Here is a 16922-nt window from a genome sequence, read left to right on the forward strand (position 1 = left end):
GATATATGCCTCTAGTCCTGAAACATGTATTTCTATCTTGTGGACCCTGAATACTGCGATTTGGCAAGCGAGTGTCGAAACCTCTATTCACGTGTTAGGCTACGAATGTTGAAACACCTCTCCTTTTATCATCTTTTAACTTGTTAAAATCATGGACTAAAGTTTCAATGAGATACCGAGGGACTTTAGATCAAAAATGTCGTAAACTGAGAGGATATCATCCTCTTTACTCTTTTTAAACCGATATCTTCTCATGACATGACATAACTAGGACATCCTTTACTTGTAAAAGCGTTCTACATTTGCAAAGGGTCAATCTACTTGTCTTGAACATTTAGCGAATCGAGCATGGTTTCGACATTCTCAACAATACTTAAAGATTCCTTATCTTTAAGGAACTTCGCAAAATGAGTCTCGGATTTATTTCCTTGACTACTTTGATCATCGTCTATTCTAGACTCAATCAAAGTGGGGGCTAACTGTAGACACCTAAATTTGGCCTCCTATCCTAACAAGAAGTGCGATGATGTTACAAAAACCCGTTGTTCATGCTAGATCAAAATTGAAGTGTTTTCGGACTACGAAAAACATTATGTAGTAAGTTCAACCCCATATTTGAGACCGAGTTATCTTAGAGTCTTTTCCGATTACTAATTAGGCCGAAAACGTGCTCATACTTGTTGAAACTTGATTAATAACGTACCCAAATACGTCAAATGCAATGGGATTGGATCCAATGGATCTTACATTGTTGAAATTCAAGCCATCCCCTCTAATTAAAGATCAAATTACCATTCTTGGTCTATACAAATGGATATCCCTTTTAAAGAGCTTTCCAATGGTATGTTATAATCCCAATTCCGAGCTAAAACGAAGAAGTTATCATTAAAATACTAAATCGGACTCTAAAACCGACACCCTTGCACTCCAACGGCCATATCTTTTGACACATAATAGATTTTAATCTAATTCTAATGGCATTAGAAAGTAGACATTAAAATCGTTCTAATGATTTCTCATTTTCCTTAATCCGACTTTACAATCAAAAGTTATGGAAGTTTTAAAAACGCGTTTTCGTATAAGGCAAACCGCACCCAATGCAACTCAATGAGTTGTGCGCTCATTAAAATGCGCATGACTCCTAGCGCAACCCGGAGAGTTGCACACGCCACCTGAAGCCGCGACTGTAAAACCCTAAACCTAGATTCCTACGCCTATAAATAGGGGTCTTCACTTAGCCTAATGACAACAGAAAATCATAATTCTAAACCCAAAATTCTGAAATCCTTTTCTTAAACCCTCTTACTATCATACTACTTTTCTTCTCTCTTTCCAAATACTTTCCATCCTGTAGACACCTAAAAATGTCTCCTCAAAACCAAACAAGATGATGAACACCTTTCACCGCCGTTATTGGTTGGGTTGAGTATGTAATCTTTAGAGTGATTAAATCCATGTTTCTATCCAATACATTTCATAAACCAATCCATTTCCTAGCTCATTTCCCTAAACCATAACTTACTTTCCACTTTTCGTATCCACATCACAAAACCGAGATGAAATGATTTTATTGCTATAAATAAAATTTGTATCCAGTTATTAATTTTTTTATAGGCCTTTAAATAAGCTTTCCAACCATATATCATAAGCCCAATTCCGAGCTATAACAAAAAAGATATGAGCAAAACACTAAACTCGGCCCAAAACCGACACCCTTCTACTAAAACGGCCATATCTTAAAATCTACAAATCATTTTACCTGATTCTAATTGAGTAAGAAAGTAGACTTGATAAGCTTTCCAATGATATATTATATGACTTGTTCCGGGTTACAGATCAAAAGTTATGATGATTTTAAAAACGGGTAAAAACCTGGAATCACCGCGCACAGTGCAAAAGCACCGTGTCACGGGAGTTTTCCCCGTCTGATGATGGGATTCTCCGTGACACGGTGCCCCTGCTGTGACACGGGGCCATTTTGTGTCTTTTTCGCGTAAATCCTTCACGCGTTTTATCCCCCGTACCCTAATTATTTCCCGCATCACATTGTAGTCCACCGTGTCACGGGATTTTCCCCGTCTGACGGTGGGGTTCTCCGTGACACGGTGCCTTCTACCGTGTCGCGGTAGCCTTTTTTTAGGGTTTTTATCTTTTTAGGGTTCCGTGTGTTTCCTCTACTCATTTTCCCTATACATAGGACCCCCCTTTCTGCTGTTCGGGGCATCAAATCCTTCTCTCTTCCTCTCTTTTCCACAAAAAAATCATTCTATTCTCTGTCTCTCATATTCAAGCCTCAAACCTATATTCCTAATTACATCATTCTTCCCCTAAGCACTCCAAGGAGTCCATACTTAACCCGAGGTTCCGTCCTTAAACCAAGGCGTGAAAGGTATAAATAACTGAGGGTTTGGGCCAAATTAAATCTACATTTATTTATTTTAATTTCCAATTTATTTATATTTTTTATTGAAGTTACTAACAATTTATTCATGATGTAGCAATTTAAAGGAACGCGTGGAATGTGATTAATTAATTTAAATTACTTATTTTAGTTTATATTGCTAATATCATGATTATTATTATTTGATTTGGACTAACGTTATTATTGTTATATTGCTTTCAATATTAATGTTTATTCTATTGTTATTATTGATCACCGTATTGCATGTTAAAAGGAATATGTAATTGAAAATAACGCCTAATAAGATAATTTGGACAACCGGTTTAGGTTCCTTTAATCTTGTTATTTAATCAAGTGATCACTAATATTTTAGAATTATATCTTGCGTTAATATTCAACCAATTTAGTATAATAATAGTTTAGAGAAAATTGAATCTTTGTTTGCATGCCTTTGAGATCACAGGAATACTTTTCACTATAAGAATCGAGTAGAGGCCAATACGGGCGAATGTGACTCCATGACTCACTTCGTACCATCATCCCCGATCCTCCTTTCGTGGTTCCGAACCATATGGAGTTAGTAATCTCATGGATTATGAATGGGGTGTAACCTTCACGGGTCAATCATTGTTGCCTTTCGTTGTCCCCTAATCGTGGTTGCCTTAAATGATCCGTGAACGGTTTATAAGTTCCTTAAAAACTTGTTGGCGGCTCCCTACTTTGATTTGTCCCTAATCGTTGTCCCTAATTGTATATGTCAATTCCCACTTCCTATGAGTGCTAAGCATATTCACCACATGCTTTTAAGTAGGCGCACTCGAGCAACGCCTACAATTTGGCGACTCCACTGGGAGGATTCTTGGTTATTTATCGATTTGAGTGATCGGTATTTAATTAAGATGAGTGGATGAGACTTGAAAGATTCTTGAAAAATATTCCTGTGATTAATTTGGCATTTTTGCATAAGCATAGACGTTTTAACGTCGCATTTAGATCTGTCTCGTAGGAAAAATTGAACAACTTGATTGCATACGAAGAAAAACAGGGCACCAGTCAGATTTTCTGACTATCATGTCACGGCAGAATTTGTCGTGTGACGGTGCAGTTCACCGTCTTACGGTGGGCAGCACCGTGACACGGTGCTCTTTGCCATGTCACGACAATCCTTAAATCACTCTGGTGGCTTATTTTCTCTTCTCACAGTCAACTTCCTTCGGTTTTTTTTGAAAAACCGTATGTGTTCTACATACGTCTTAGCCCCGGGGGATTTAAGCTCCATCAACCCAAAAACGCTCATGGAAATAAGGGTTCATCCGAGTTATTAAATCCACCCAAACCATGGAGTCGAGTTCGATTTCATCACGATCCCGCTGAGCCGCCCGTTGGCATACACCCTCAAGGGAGGTTGCCTTGCTAACGCGTCCAAACTCTTAATCATGGTACCCTTTGACACCTAATAAACCCGACCATAGTGGAACATAGAACTTGACTTTAGGTTGCGAACTCTTCTTTCCATCATTGTGCCTACGTGATGTGTGTATATTTGATCGTTTTGATCTAACCTTAATGATCTTTCTTTGTCTATGGTGGATTATTTTATGACTAACAATTGCCAATGGACCATACTCACTTAGTGATTAGCGTTAAAAAAAAAATTGCCGTGTCATGTCAGCTTCCACTGCGCCACGGGAAAGCTCACCGTGGCACGGTGGATTTCAGCAAATAAAAAAAAATTGTCGTGCCACGTCAGCTTCCACCGCGCCACGGGAAAGCTCACCGTGTCACGGTAGAGTCCACCGTGGCACGGTGGATTTCAGCACAAAAAAAATTGTCGTGCCACGTCAGCTTCCACCGCGCCACGGGAAAGCTCACCGTGTCACGGTAGAGTCCACCGTGGCACGGTGGATTTCCAACAAAAAAAATAAAAAAAAAATTGGCATGGCGTGCCACGTTAGCCTGTGCCGTGACACGGTACAGTTTGCCGTGTCACGGTGCCTCCCCCCCTCTTAGTAAGTCACAATTCCCATGATTATTATTGGGCCTACTTGAATAAGTATCACTAATAGTTCAATCTCTTTCTTTCTTGAAATTTGTTAAGTTAAATAAAGAATCATCAAGTTAACTAATAAAACATAGGAAATAAATTTCTAGGAAATCAAAGCTAAGTTCCTACTTCTTCCGTTCTTTTTTACTTGACTTGTTTCTTTTATCACACTTGCCAATGCAAACTTTAACTACCAATAACTTTAATTCCTCACAAGTAAAAATCATAGAAATTAATTATTATGATAGTACTTATTAAGATTAATCTAACAAGATCACACATGAATATATTTTTAAATTAACAGAACACATGAATAAATTTTTACTTACAATAATTCACAAAAGATGGTCAAAGGAAGGATGGTGAATAGTGTAAAAGTCAAAACGGGTTAAGTAAAAAACGGAGGGAGTATATATTATCAACCAACACTACAAGAAAACACCAAAATTGCGATAGAAAAATTCCGTCGGAAACTTTGAAAAATCCGTCGGTATAAGGGTTTCCGTCGGAAGTAGTTGTCGCTAGGGGTGAGCATAGCAGGGTACCCTGTAAAAATATCGGTACCCGGAACCGGAACCTGTTGCAACAGGTTCCTAAAAATAGGAACCAGAACCGGAACCTGTTGTAACAGGTTCCTAAGAATTGGGAACCGGAACCGGAACATGTAGGTTCCGGTTCCTAAACAGGGTACCCTGTCTTTCAAAGTAAGCTTAATAGTTACTTGATAAATTGTGGCAATTCTATATTTTTAAAAATGGATATTCATAATAAAAGCTTACAACTTTAGTAAACTACTTCAAATATAATAAACCAACACTAATTGTCTAGAATATTTAATACCATATAGGTTTTGGTTTCATGTACCCTATAGGGAACATGTATTAACAGGGTACCCTACAGGTTCTAGGTCCAAAATTTTATTACCCAGAACCGGAACTTGTTGCAACAGGTTCCCAATTTTATTACCCGGAACCGGAACCTGATCAACACGTTACGGGTTTGGAACCTGCGGTTCCGAACAGGTTCCGGTTCCAGATCAGGGTACCCTGAATTTTTGCTCACCCCTAGTTGTCGCAATACCATTTGTTGGCGACGGAATTATTTTTCGACGAAAATTACGACGAAAAAAAATTTATGACAAAAATATTTTGGTCAAAATGAAGTTTCGTCGCAATTTTTTGACGAAATTATTTCGGTCGCATATTAAATTTTCTGTCGGAATTCTAAATTTATGACGTGGCACGATGGATTTCAGCAAAAAAAAAAAAAAATTTGTCGTGCCACGTCAGCTTCCACCGCGCCACGAGAAAGCTCACCGTGTCCCGGCAGAGTCCACCGTGGCACGGTGGATTTCAGCAAAAAAAAAATAAAAAATTGTCGTGCCACGTCAGCTTCCATCGCGCCATTAGAAAGCTCACCGTGTCATGGTAGAGTCCGTCATGGCACGGTGGATTTCCAACAAAAATAAAATAAAAAATAATTTGGCGTGCCACGTCAGCCTGTGCCGTGACACGGTACAATTTGCCGTGTCACGGTGCCTATCAAATAATTCCAGTCAGTTTTCTTTTAGTCTTCATTGTTAATTTGGTCCTCGCATCGGTCATTTTGGTTACTGTTCACATGTCTAGCCATACGATCATACCACAAATCTTATGACATCACTTAATCACTCACGAGTCAAGAATAGTCCACACACTTTCTTTATGTTTCGACTTGAGTCGTGCACCATGTCGTTTATGATCGTATACTAGGTTCATGCACCCCCATTTTCGTCATAAAAAAATGAGTGGAGTTTTCTCACCTGTTTTTCAAATGTCTTTCTTTCCTTCCTTTCCTATCTTGAGCAATGAGTCAAACAATTAAGTTATTTTATTTCAATTCACGGAACTTGGTCAAGGAGCAGGGGTAGGTTGGTACTTTGAGTCATTACTGCAGCAACCTCTTATGCCTAAGAGGCGTACAAGAAAACCACCACAATCATCTCCACAGAGTCCATCCCCCATTTACTTTCAATTAACCAATGGCCGCCACTAAGGAATATATGGAGAACATGAACCAAGCCATCGAGAGGTTGTCTACTATGATGGAAGTACTCACTACCAGGGTTCTCACGGTAGAGCAAAACAATCAAAGTAATGCCACTGTAGCTGCAATAGACAAGATCAGAAAAGAGATGAGTAAGATCTTTGAAGAGTTTACCTATGTAGAGCAACCTGCCACTTCTCTGAACATAAGGAATAGGCTTCCTGAGAAGTTTTCCACTGCTGACATTCCCAAGTTCAAGCCTACTGATAACCCTATGTTTCATTTGAAGGCTTTTTCTACAACCATGGCTCTTAAGGGATTGGACGTAACACTCTTCCCTACGGTGTTCCCTCTCTCCTTAGAACATGCTTGCCAACAATGGTTTTATTCCCTAGATGCCAAGCGTACTGCGACTTGGCAAGATGTCACCGACAGTTTTATGAACCGTTACAAGTGTAACATTCAAAGTAAAACTTCTGAACGTGAACTCTCAATTCTCAAACAGAAAGAGAATAAAGGCTTCATTGCTTATCTAAACAGGTGGAGGGAAACAGCTGCACTCTTGGTAAATCCTACCAAAGAAAAAGAGATGATTCGCCTCTTCATCCAAAATCTGACTCACAAGTACAAGCAACATCTCAAATTTCTTCCCTTGAACACTTTTGAAGCTGTATATGACATTGGCATCAATATCGAGGACGAGCTAATAAAGACTGCTGGTAGTAACAATAACAACACTTGGAAAAACAAGAAGAACGACCTTCCTTCTTCTTCGTCTTCTAAGCAGGAAAGTACTACCAACAATATAAGCCAAGTTGATCTCAATGAAGTATTACCTCTTGATGCTCCATTGCCCAAGAAAAGGAGAACCTACACTCCTTTAGGAATGACTTATGATGTAGCCTTTGATCGCCTTTACGGACAAGGCTTAATCACACCTATTGGGCCATTTCCAGAGCCTAAACCTGAAGAAAGGAGCACCAAATGGAACCCCAACGCCCATTGCAAGTTCCATCAAGGAAGGGGTCACTCTACCGAACAATGCTGGAATATAAAGTATGCTATTCAGGATCTTGTTGATGCCAACAAACTTCCAGTTCCTCTAGGTGGTAAAAAGTGACAAGCAACAATGAAGACAAGGCGCGCGGTGAGCTCTTTGTGCAAGATTTCATGATTTTTTCCCTTTCACCCTTTTAAATATAGCATAGATTTCCCTTCCTAAGTTTAGTGTTTGGATTTCCTTTTTCTATAATTTGATAATTTTGTTATCTTATTCGCCATTTCCATCAATAAAATGAGCATTATTCCTTTATATCTCGATTATAGCAATTTTCATTTAAAAAAAATGCCGAACTAAACACAAGGTACACCAATGATTTGAGGCACCTTTGCAACCTATTCATTCCTTTAAAACATTTTCAAACACTCATTCCATTTCTTCGTCAACCACTTTGAGCCTCGTCTAAAGATTTACCTTATTTATTCAACCCGCATTCACTTAACCCAGGGATGGAAAGATGTGCAATTTGTGTAACAGTAAGAAAGCAAGTTCAAATAAACAAATAAAAAAAAAGTAAATAAAAAACAATGTCTATAGGCAAGTGTTCCAATGTCTTCGATATGAACACGTCTCAAATTGCGTCTCTCATCGAGTGCTTGGTACCGTGCCTGAGAAACATGAATGCTAAGTGAGTGATGAACCGCATGATCTGAGATTTCCTACATTGATTCAAAAGAATGAAAAAAAAAAAAAAAAAAATTCAAAGCAAAAAAAAATGTGAAAAATAAAACTTGAAAATTTAAAGTTTTCAAATACACAATTACACATATCGGGGGGTTTCTCTCGGGTTTTGAGCCTTTTATCCCTTTCTTCCTTAAACCATCAACTTAAACACATTACAACCCTAAAGAGGTGTACATACACTTGTACAAAGTTCGGTTAGAGCTACATTCAGCCTGATTCCTAACGGATACGTAGGCAACCTCACATTGAGGTGCGGCCACATTCATATTCATATCTATGCATGATTGAGTCAAAGAATATCCAATGCTTATCCCTTACCATTTAGAGCTAGACTTGGGGGCTTGAACCCACATCACTTAGCTTACCCAGCCCGACAAGAGTCATCATCTTTGACTCTTCCCACATCTATTTCCATCACCACAACCTTTGCAGCCAACCTTAGTATCACTTTCACACACTTCACTCACACATACATAGCCATATCATCTTTCCCTTTAAGAACCCTTCATCATGAAATCTTGTTTCAACACTGTGCATGTCATCATCTTTCAAGACAATATTCTTTAGAAGAAACATTGTTTACTTGCCTAACTTCCTGACCTGAGCAATGTTCATTGTTTCACACATCACATAATGCGTTGAACAACATTTATGTCAATGATTTTTAATCATATAAAGCATATCGTGCTTAGCTCTTTGACCTAATAAGCAACGTTCATTATGCAATAATCACTTCATCTATATACGTGCTTACCTTCCAGACCTAAGCGACGTTCGAGATCATTTCTTTACACCATATATGATGCTTAGCTCCATGACCTAAGTTAATTCATCTATCGTGTCACGTGATGTAATTGTCCTTAGCCTCCTGGCCTAAGAACATGTATCATGCATACATTATCTTTAAGAAAAGCAATTCGATCAATGCATGCGATTCATTTCGTCTTGCTGGACGAGGAGGTTCAAACCTTCTTCCCTTTTTCATATCTTTTCTTTTGGGGAAGTTAAATAAAACTTTTTCAAATTTCTTTTTTGAGGGAAGTTCGAAAATAAAACTTTTTTTCATGTCTTTCTTTTTCGGGAGAAAGTCAGTACCCTCCATTCATGACAAAAATGACGGAAAATTTTTGCTTTGGCGTCTTCGTTTCCTTGTGTTTGCACACACAATCAAATCATACATGTATACACACACACACACACAATCACAAGTCATACACATGTCATGTCATGTCAAGTCATGTCAAGTCAAACTTGGTCAAGTCAGTTGGTCAAGTCAATCATAGTCTACACGAGTCCCTTGGCAAATTTTATTTTGCAGGTCTCAACTACAACTCACGTCCGAGGACAAGCGGACCATCTACAGCCCATGTCCGGGGACAAGCGGATCATCTACAACCCACGTTCGGGGACAAGCGAACCAATTACATCCCACGTTCGGGGACAAGCGAACCAATTACATCCCACGTTCGGGGACAAGCGAACCAACTACAACCCACGTTCGGGGACAAGCGAACCAACTACAGCCCACGTTCGGGGACAATCGAACCATCATCATTTTAGTGATCATCTCCCAAGCAAAGATGATTCACGGTGCAAGGTTTTCGATACACAGAGACTTGCAATTTCATCATCAGACAAATTTTTCCTCAAGCATGCATCACTAGTAGAAAAATACAAAAAGTCACCGCTCTATGGCCACCGGTTTTTGAAAACCGGTGGCTTAAAAAATGGACGGGTTAGGCTAATTCACATTGCCACAGGTTTAAACCGAACCGGTGGCCTTTACCATTTATGCCACCGGTTTGAACCCGTGGCAATTAGCAATTAAAAAAAAAAACGCCCCCTTAAATACCCCAAACCCTACCTCATTTCCCTCTCAGCCGTCCCTCTCCTCTTTCTCTCTCCTGCTCTCCCCTCTCTTCTTTCTCTTTCTCTTTCATTTCTCATCTGATCTCCTCCTTCTCTTTCCTTCTCTTTCTCATCTGATCTCCTCCTTCTCTTTCCTTCTCTTTCGATCTCCTCCTTCTCATCTCCTTCGTCTCCTTCTCCCTCTTCTCCTTCGATCTCCTCTTCTCCTTCTCCTTGGTTTTGAGTTCGTGCACCATCATCAAGACCACCATGAAAACATGCACAACGAAGACATGCACGAGGTTTGTGATTAATCAATTAATTCTTGGTTTTTTATTTTAAATTCTGGGTTTTTGTTTAATCAATTAATTCTGGGTTTTTACTAGATTTTAATCAATTAATTATGGGTTTGTGTTTTGGGTATTTGTTTCATTACTAGTTATTGATTTTTTTGGGTTAATTAGTCGATTATGGATTTTTTTTGAGTGTTTTCGTCGATTTAATTCGATTTTTAATTGATTTTAATTCTGGGTTTTTTCTTTCTTTTTTTTTTTGAGTTCGTGAAAATCAGTTTGTTTTTTTGAGTTCGATTTAATTCTCATTTTGTTTTTCGTTCTCGTTTTGAAAATCAATTTGATTTTTTTTAGTTCGATTTAACTCTCGGGTTTTCACTAATTCCTGGGATTTTTGTTTAATTTTTTTCTGGGTTTTTTTTTTCTTTTTTTTTTTTGGGTTTTAGTTTTCTGTGTTAATTTTCTGGGTTTTTATTTAATTTCTGGGTTTTGTTTATATTTTGTGTATTTTTCTGGGTTTATTTAACCGATTTAAATCGATTTATGGGTTTTTTTTTGTTCGCAGCTTATACAGTTCTAGTTTTTATCTTTTTTTCGCAGCTTATTTTTTTTTAATTAATCGAATTTTTTTTTTATGCAGGTGTATTGATTTGGATGTAGATGTTAAATCGAAGAAAAAAGATGTAGGATTATTGATTTAGGTGTTATATGGTTGTTTTTTACTTTTAATGTTGTAATGTTTTTTGGTTTTTATTGTAAATTTTTTTTTTGGTTTTTAATGTTGGAATTTTAGTTTTGTGTAATTTGATTAATTTAGTTGTTTTAAATTGGAATTGTTGTATGAGTAATTTAGTTGTAATTATTAATTTGGTTTTTTTACTCTTAAAAAGTGTACAATTACTAGATACTGATGAATATATATGTGTTTTTATATAATTTACATATATATATATATATATATATATATATATATATATATATATATATATATATATATATATATATATATATATATATATTATTTCTGTTACAATTTAAGTAAAATAAATGCAAAAAAAAAAAAAAAATTTTTTTTTGTTTTTTATGGGCATTATTGCCACCGGTTAACCGGTGGCAATACTTTTTAATACCATAAAAAAAAAATTGCGGGAAGCATTATTGCCACCGGTTAACCGGTGGCAATAATTGTTTTTGCCACCGGCTTTGAACCGGTGGCTTTTTAATAATATTATTGCCACCCCCCAATGGTCACCGGTTCAAAACGGGCGGCATAGGGGGGTTTTGAACCGGTGGCCAACTCATATTTTCGTCTAGTGCATGGAAATTTGTCTATCTATCGACTTTCCTCAAGCATGGAAAGTATCTTAACCGGTGGGTTTCTTCTAGCTTAGAACACTGCCAACATCATCTGTCGACTTTCCTCAAGCATGGAAAGTATCATCCGGTGGATTCCTTCAAGCATAGGAAGCTACCAAACTTATTTGTCACTGATACACTGGTGTCAAATACGTATTCTATCCCTTTTATCTGTAGAACTAACATTTTTCTGCAGGTATTGGCGTATACAGATTGATTTAGGATCGCAGAACTTCTTAAATCATTCTCTGTCCCAATGCAATCGACTAATTTGGATATCGTTTTCGAAACTGTCGTTTCTACAAACTTAGACAAAGTGGAGGCTTCTGAAGACACCTAAAAATGTCTCCCCAAAATCAAACCCGATGATGAACACCTTTCACCGCCGTTATTGGTCGGGTTGAGTATGTAATCTTTAGAGTGCTTAAATCCATGTTTCTATCCAATACATTTCATAAACCAATCCATTTCCTAGCTCATTTCCCTAAACCATAACTTACTTTCCACTTTCCGTATCCACATCACAAACCGAGCTGAACTGATTTTATGGCTATATAATATTCATCCAATTATTATTTTTTTGTATAAACCTTTCAGTAAGCTTTCCAACCATATATCATAAGCCCAATTCCGAGCTATAACGAAAAAGATATGAGCAAAACACTAAACTCGGCCCAAAACCGACATCCTTCTACTAAAACGGCCATATCATAAAATATACACATTATTTTGACCTGATTCTAATTGGGTTGGAAAGTAGACTTGATATGCTTTCTAATGATATATTATATGACTTATTCCAAGTTACGGATCAAAAGTTATGATGATTTTAAAAACGGGTAAAAACCTAGAATCACCGCGCACAGTGCAAAAGCACTGTGTTACGGGAGTTTGCCCCGTCTGATGGTGGGATTCTCCGTGACACGGTGCCCCTGCTGTGACATGGGGCCATTCCGTGTCTTTTCCGCATAAACCCTTCACGCGTTTTATCCCCCCATACCCTAATTATTTACCATGTTACACTGTAGTCCACCGTGTCACGGGATTTTCCCCGTCTGACGGTGGGATTCCCCGTGACACGGTGCCTTCTACCGTGTCACGGTAGCCTTTTTTTAGGGATTTTATCTTTTTAGGGTTCCGTGTGTTCCCTTTGCTCATTTTCCCTATAAATAGGACCCCCCTTTCTGTAGTTCGGGGCATCAAATCCTTTTCTCTTCCTCTCTTTTCCACCAAAAATCATTCTATTCTCTGTCTCTCATATTCTAAGCCTCAAACCTATATTCCTAATTACATCATTCTTCCCCTAAGCACTCCAAGGAGTCCATACTTAACCCGAGGTTCCGTCCTTAAACCAAGGCATGAAAGGTATAAATAACTGAGGGTTTGGGCCAAATAAAATCTACATTTATTTAATTTAATTTCCATTTTATTTATATTTTTTATTGAAGTTACTAACAGTTTATTCTGATGTAGCAATTAAAAGGAACGCGTGGAATGTGAGTAATTAATTTAATTACTTATTTTAGTTTATATTGCTAATATCGTGATTATTATTATTATTATTTGATTTGGACTAATGTTATTATTGTTATATTGCTTCCAATATTATTGTTTATTCTATTGTTATTATTGATCACCGTATTGCATGTTAAAGGGAATATGTAATTGAAAATAACGCCTAATAAGATAATTTGGACAACCGGTTTAGGTTCCTTTAATCTTGTTATTTAATCAAGTGATCACTAATATTTTAGAATTATATGTTGCATTAATATTCAACTAATTTAGAATAATTATAGTTTGGAGAAAATTGAATCTTTGTTAGCATGCCTTTGAGATCACAGGAATACTTTTCACTATAAGAATCGAGTAGAGGCCAATACGGGCGAATGTGACTCCATGACTCACTTCGTAACATCATCCCCGATCCTCCTTTCGTGGTTCCGAACCATATGGAGTAATCTCATGGATTATGAATGGGGTGTAACCTTCACGGGTCAATCATTGTTGCCTTTCGTTGTCCTTTAATCGTGGTTGCCTTAAATGATCCGTGAACGGTTTACAAGTTTCTTAAAAGCTTGTTGGCGGCTCCCTACTTTGCTTTGTCCCTAATCGTTGTCCCTAATTGTATATATCAATTCCCAATTCCTATGAGTGCCAAGCATATTCACCACATGCTTTTAAGTAGGCGCACTTCGAGCGACGCCTACACAACCCTAATTAAATCCATTGAAGCCCTTGGAGGTACAAAAAGAAAGAATCTAAGATTGAGATCTAAGCGTACGAAGAAGAACAATTAGTTTCTTGAGGACTTAGATAGATCACTTTCCTTTTCTTGTTTAAATAACTTTAATTGATTAATTAGTGTTTTTTGATCACTTTAACAATCTTTTAATTATTTAATCTCACATAGTATTCTTTTGTTTTATAAAGACTAGAATTGATAATTAATTGTTATTATATCACCTAAGTCAAGGCGAATATTGTTTATTTCTTTTTCTTTTCACGAATTAGAATTAAATAAAATTAACGACTTTTGCAATGTAAATCCTACATGATTGAAGCGTGTAAATAAAATCAATTAACTTAGTTTTTAGGTTTCACGTTGCATATATTGTTTGGTGATGAAATTGTGAAAAGGGAAGAGCTAGTAGAGGCCGCACTAGGGCTAGAATAGGGATTCTTCCCTAAAAGAAACGCTATAGTACCCTCCCTCCCGAACTCATCTTTGGTACACGTAGACCAATTTGGGCATGAGGAAAACTTAAGATTCGTGCTAAATATCCCTTGAACTCTACTTGGGAGAAAGGCATGAATGAGGTTTATGAAATTTCCGAAAGGTAATTGGCGACTCCTTACTTGTTTCTTACAAAAAAGCGTAGTGATCAACTCTAATTTAAAGTCTCCCAAACAATCAAGAATTCAAATCCTAATACACCTTAACAAGTGTAAAGTCCTAGGCTTTTAATGGGTCGGCACACCCTCTTTACAATAAGCAGATTTTATTACTTCCAAAAGAGATTTACAACTTATATTAAGCCCGAGGGCAAAAAATGCAGGCAAAAGAGCCCAAACAGCTATACAACCAAGGCATCTATACACTAAGGCCTTCAAGCCAAGCTCTATTATCTACATTTAGTTTTTTCCCACCTATAGCTAGCATTCTAGATTTTACATCCTTTTGTAAAATGATGTATAATGTTGGGAATGTTCATGATTTTCTTTTCCCATAAGGCCATGTTTCTGACTCTCCAAACTAGATATATCACTGCTAGAATACAAGCATGGATCAGAGATATTTTTAAACCAAGATTGCAGTCTGCTGCAAGCTCTCATTGCTCCATCAAGCTGCATGTACCTGGGTCCAAACCCAATCCAGTTATACCTAGTTCATATTAATGTATGTATTGTGGGCCAATAATATTAGAGACACTATGGTCATTCTATTAATGAAAAAGTTCACTATGTTAAAATAAAGATTATTATTTTAAAATTATAGTCATTGGTCTATTATAAGGGTCATAAGAGTTTAATTCTAATGAAATTTTTAATACACTAGTCAATGAAATAGTAAAAGTCACTATATATTTAAATTACAGTCACCTTGTTTAACATAACGTAGTATTTTAGATTCACTATAATATTAAAGGGGTCACACGAGTTTTGATGAACTATGTTAAAATTAAGGTTGCTCTGTTCACAATAGTCAATTGGGCGAGTTTGAATCTCAAGTCTACAATAATATTATTGTGAACCAGGTCCATGTATGTTTTTTTGTAATTTTTATTGTGGCGATTTGACATTGGATAATTTCACAATGCATGTAGAGATGATAAAAAAAAATTCCCATCCTTTGCGCGGGCATGGACATTAGAATTAGGCCTAGAGTCAGGTCGGATTAATTCACTCAAAACTGATTTTTTTGTTGAGCCTAAACAACATTTTAAATATTTTACTCCACAATTGTTAATTTTTTTTTTCAACCCAGCTCGAAATAGCCCAAAACGCCCGCTAGCTGATAAATACATAATATACCATATTTTTAGTCCATAATATTAGTCATGCAATCGCTTTTTATTAGTTATTTTATGAAATTATCCACTTTAATAATTTAAGTTCTTAGTACATATTAGTATTTTATTTTATAGCTATCTTTATAATAATTGGTACTTAATACCAAATTGTGTGTTTTTGATAGGAAAGTAAGAAGAAAAAGGAGTGGATTGACAAATACTAATAACTAAAAGAAAGCCCATTTGGTTTACTACTCCAATACACCACCGCTTACACGTGCCTTCATCGTCAAATAAAAAGGAAAAGAAGAAAGAAAAAAGAAATAAGAAGATAAGACCATCTCCAATGGTGAAACTTGAGAGAGATATTATTAGGAAAGAGAGAGTATTTTTTGCAAAGAATATAAACTTAGAAACTCCAAAAGAAACTCAACTTTGAGTCACATTTGACAAAAAGTGTGGGCCCCTTATCAATATAATAATATATTTTGTACTTTATATAAGTTTTAATAATACTACCTCCGTTAACAGTTATTTGCAACAAAGGGGGGTAGCACATACTCTTAGGCAAAAGTTTTAAAACATGATTATTGAAATACAAGGGTAGTACTTAAATGTCAATCTAATTTTAAAAAAAAAAAATTCACAATTAACCAAAATCAATAAACCACCAAACTCATAACCAACAATCACCACCACCACCGAAACCCAAAACCCATTGTAAACCACCACCACCACTACCGAAAACCCAGAACCCAGAATCACCACCACCACTGAAACCCAAAACCCACCGAAAACCACCACCACCATCACCTTCAACCCATAACCCACCGAAAACCACCCCAACCGAAACCCAGAACTCACGAAAACCACCACCAACAAACCGACCGAAACCACCACCATCGAAAACTCCTCCCACAAATTGAATTAATCCCAACCACCACCACCACAATTTAAATTAATATCAACCACCACCACTAAACCCAACACCACCTAGACAACCCACAACACCCACGAAACCTAGAACACCACCTAGACCCCCGACATGTGATCACCTCCACCTCTAGATCTAGATAGAAGATGGGGAAGATGAAGGAGTGAGATGGAACCACCACCACTAATTAAACCACCACTAATTGAACCACCACGAAACCCAATTAAACCGAAACCCACATGCGACCACCTCCACGAAACCAAA

Source organism: Chenopodium album, chromosome 19, assembly GCF_948465745.1.
Source record: "Chenopodium album chromosome 19, dcCheAlbu1.1, whole genome shotgun sequence".
Classification (NCBI taxonomy): domain Eukaryota; kingdom Viridiplantae; phylum Streptophyta; class Magnoliopsida; order Caryophyllales; family Amaranthaceae; genus Chenopodium; species Chenopodium album.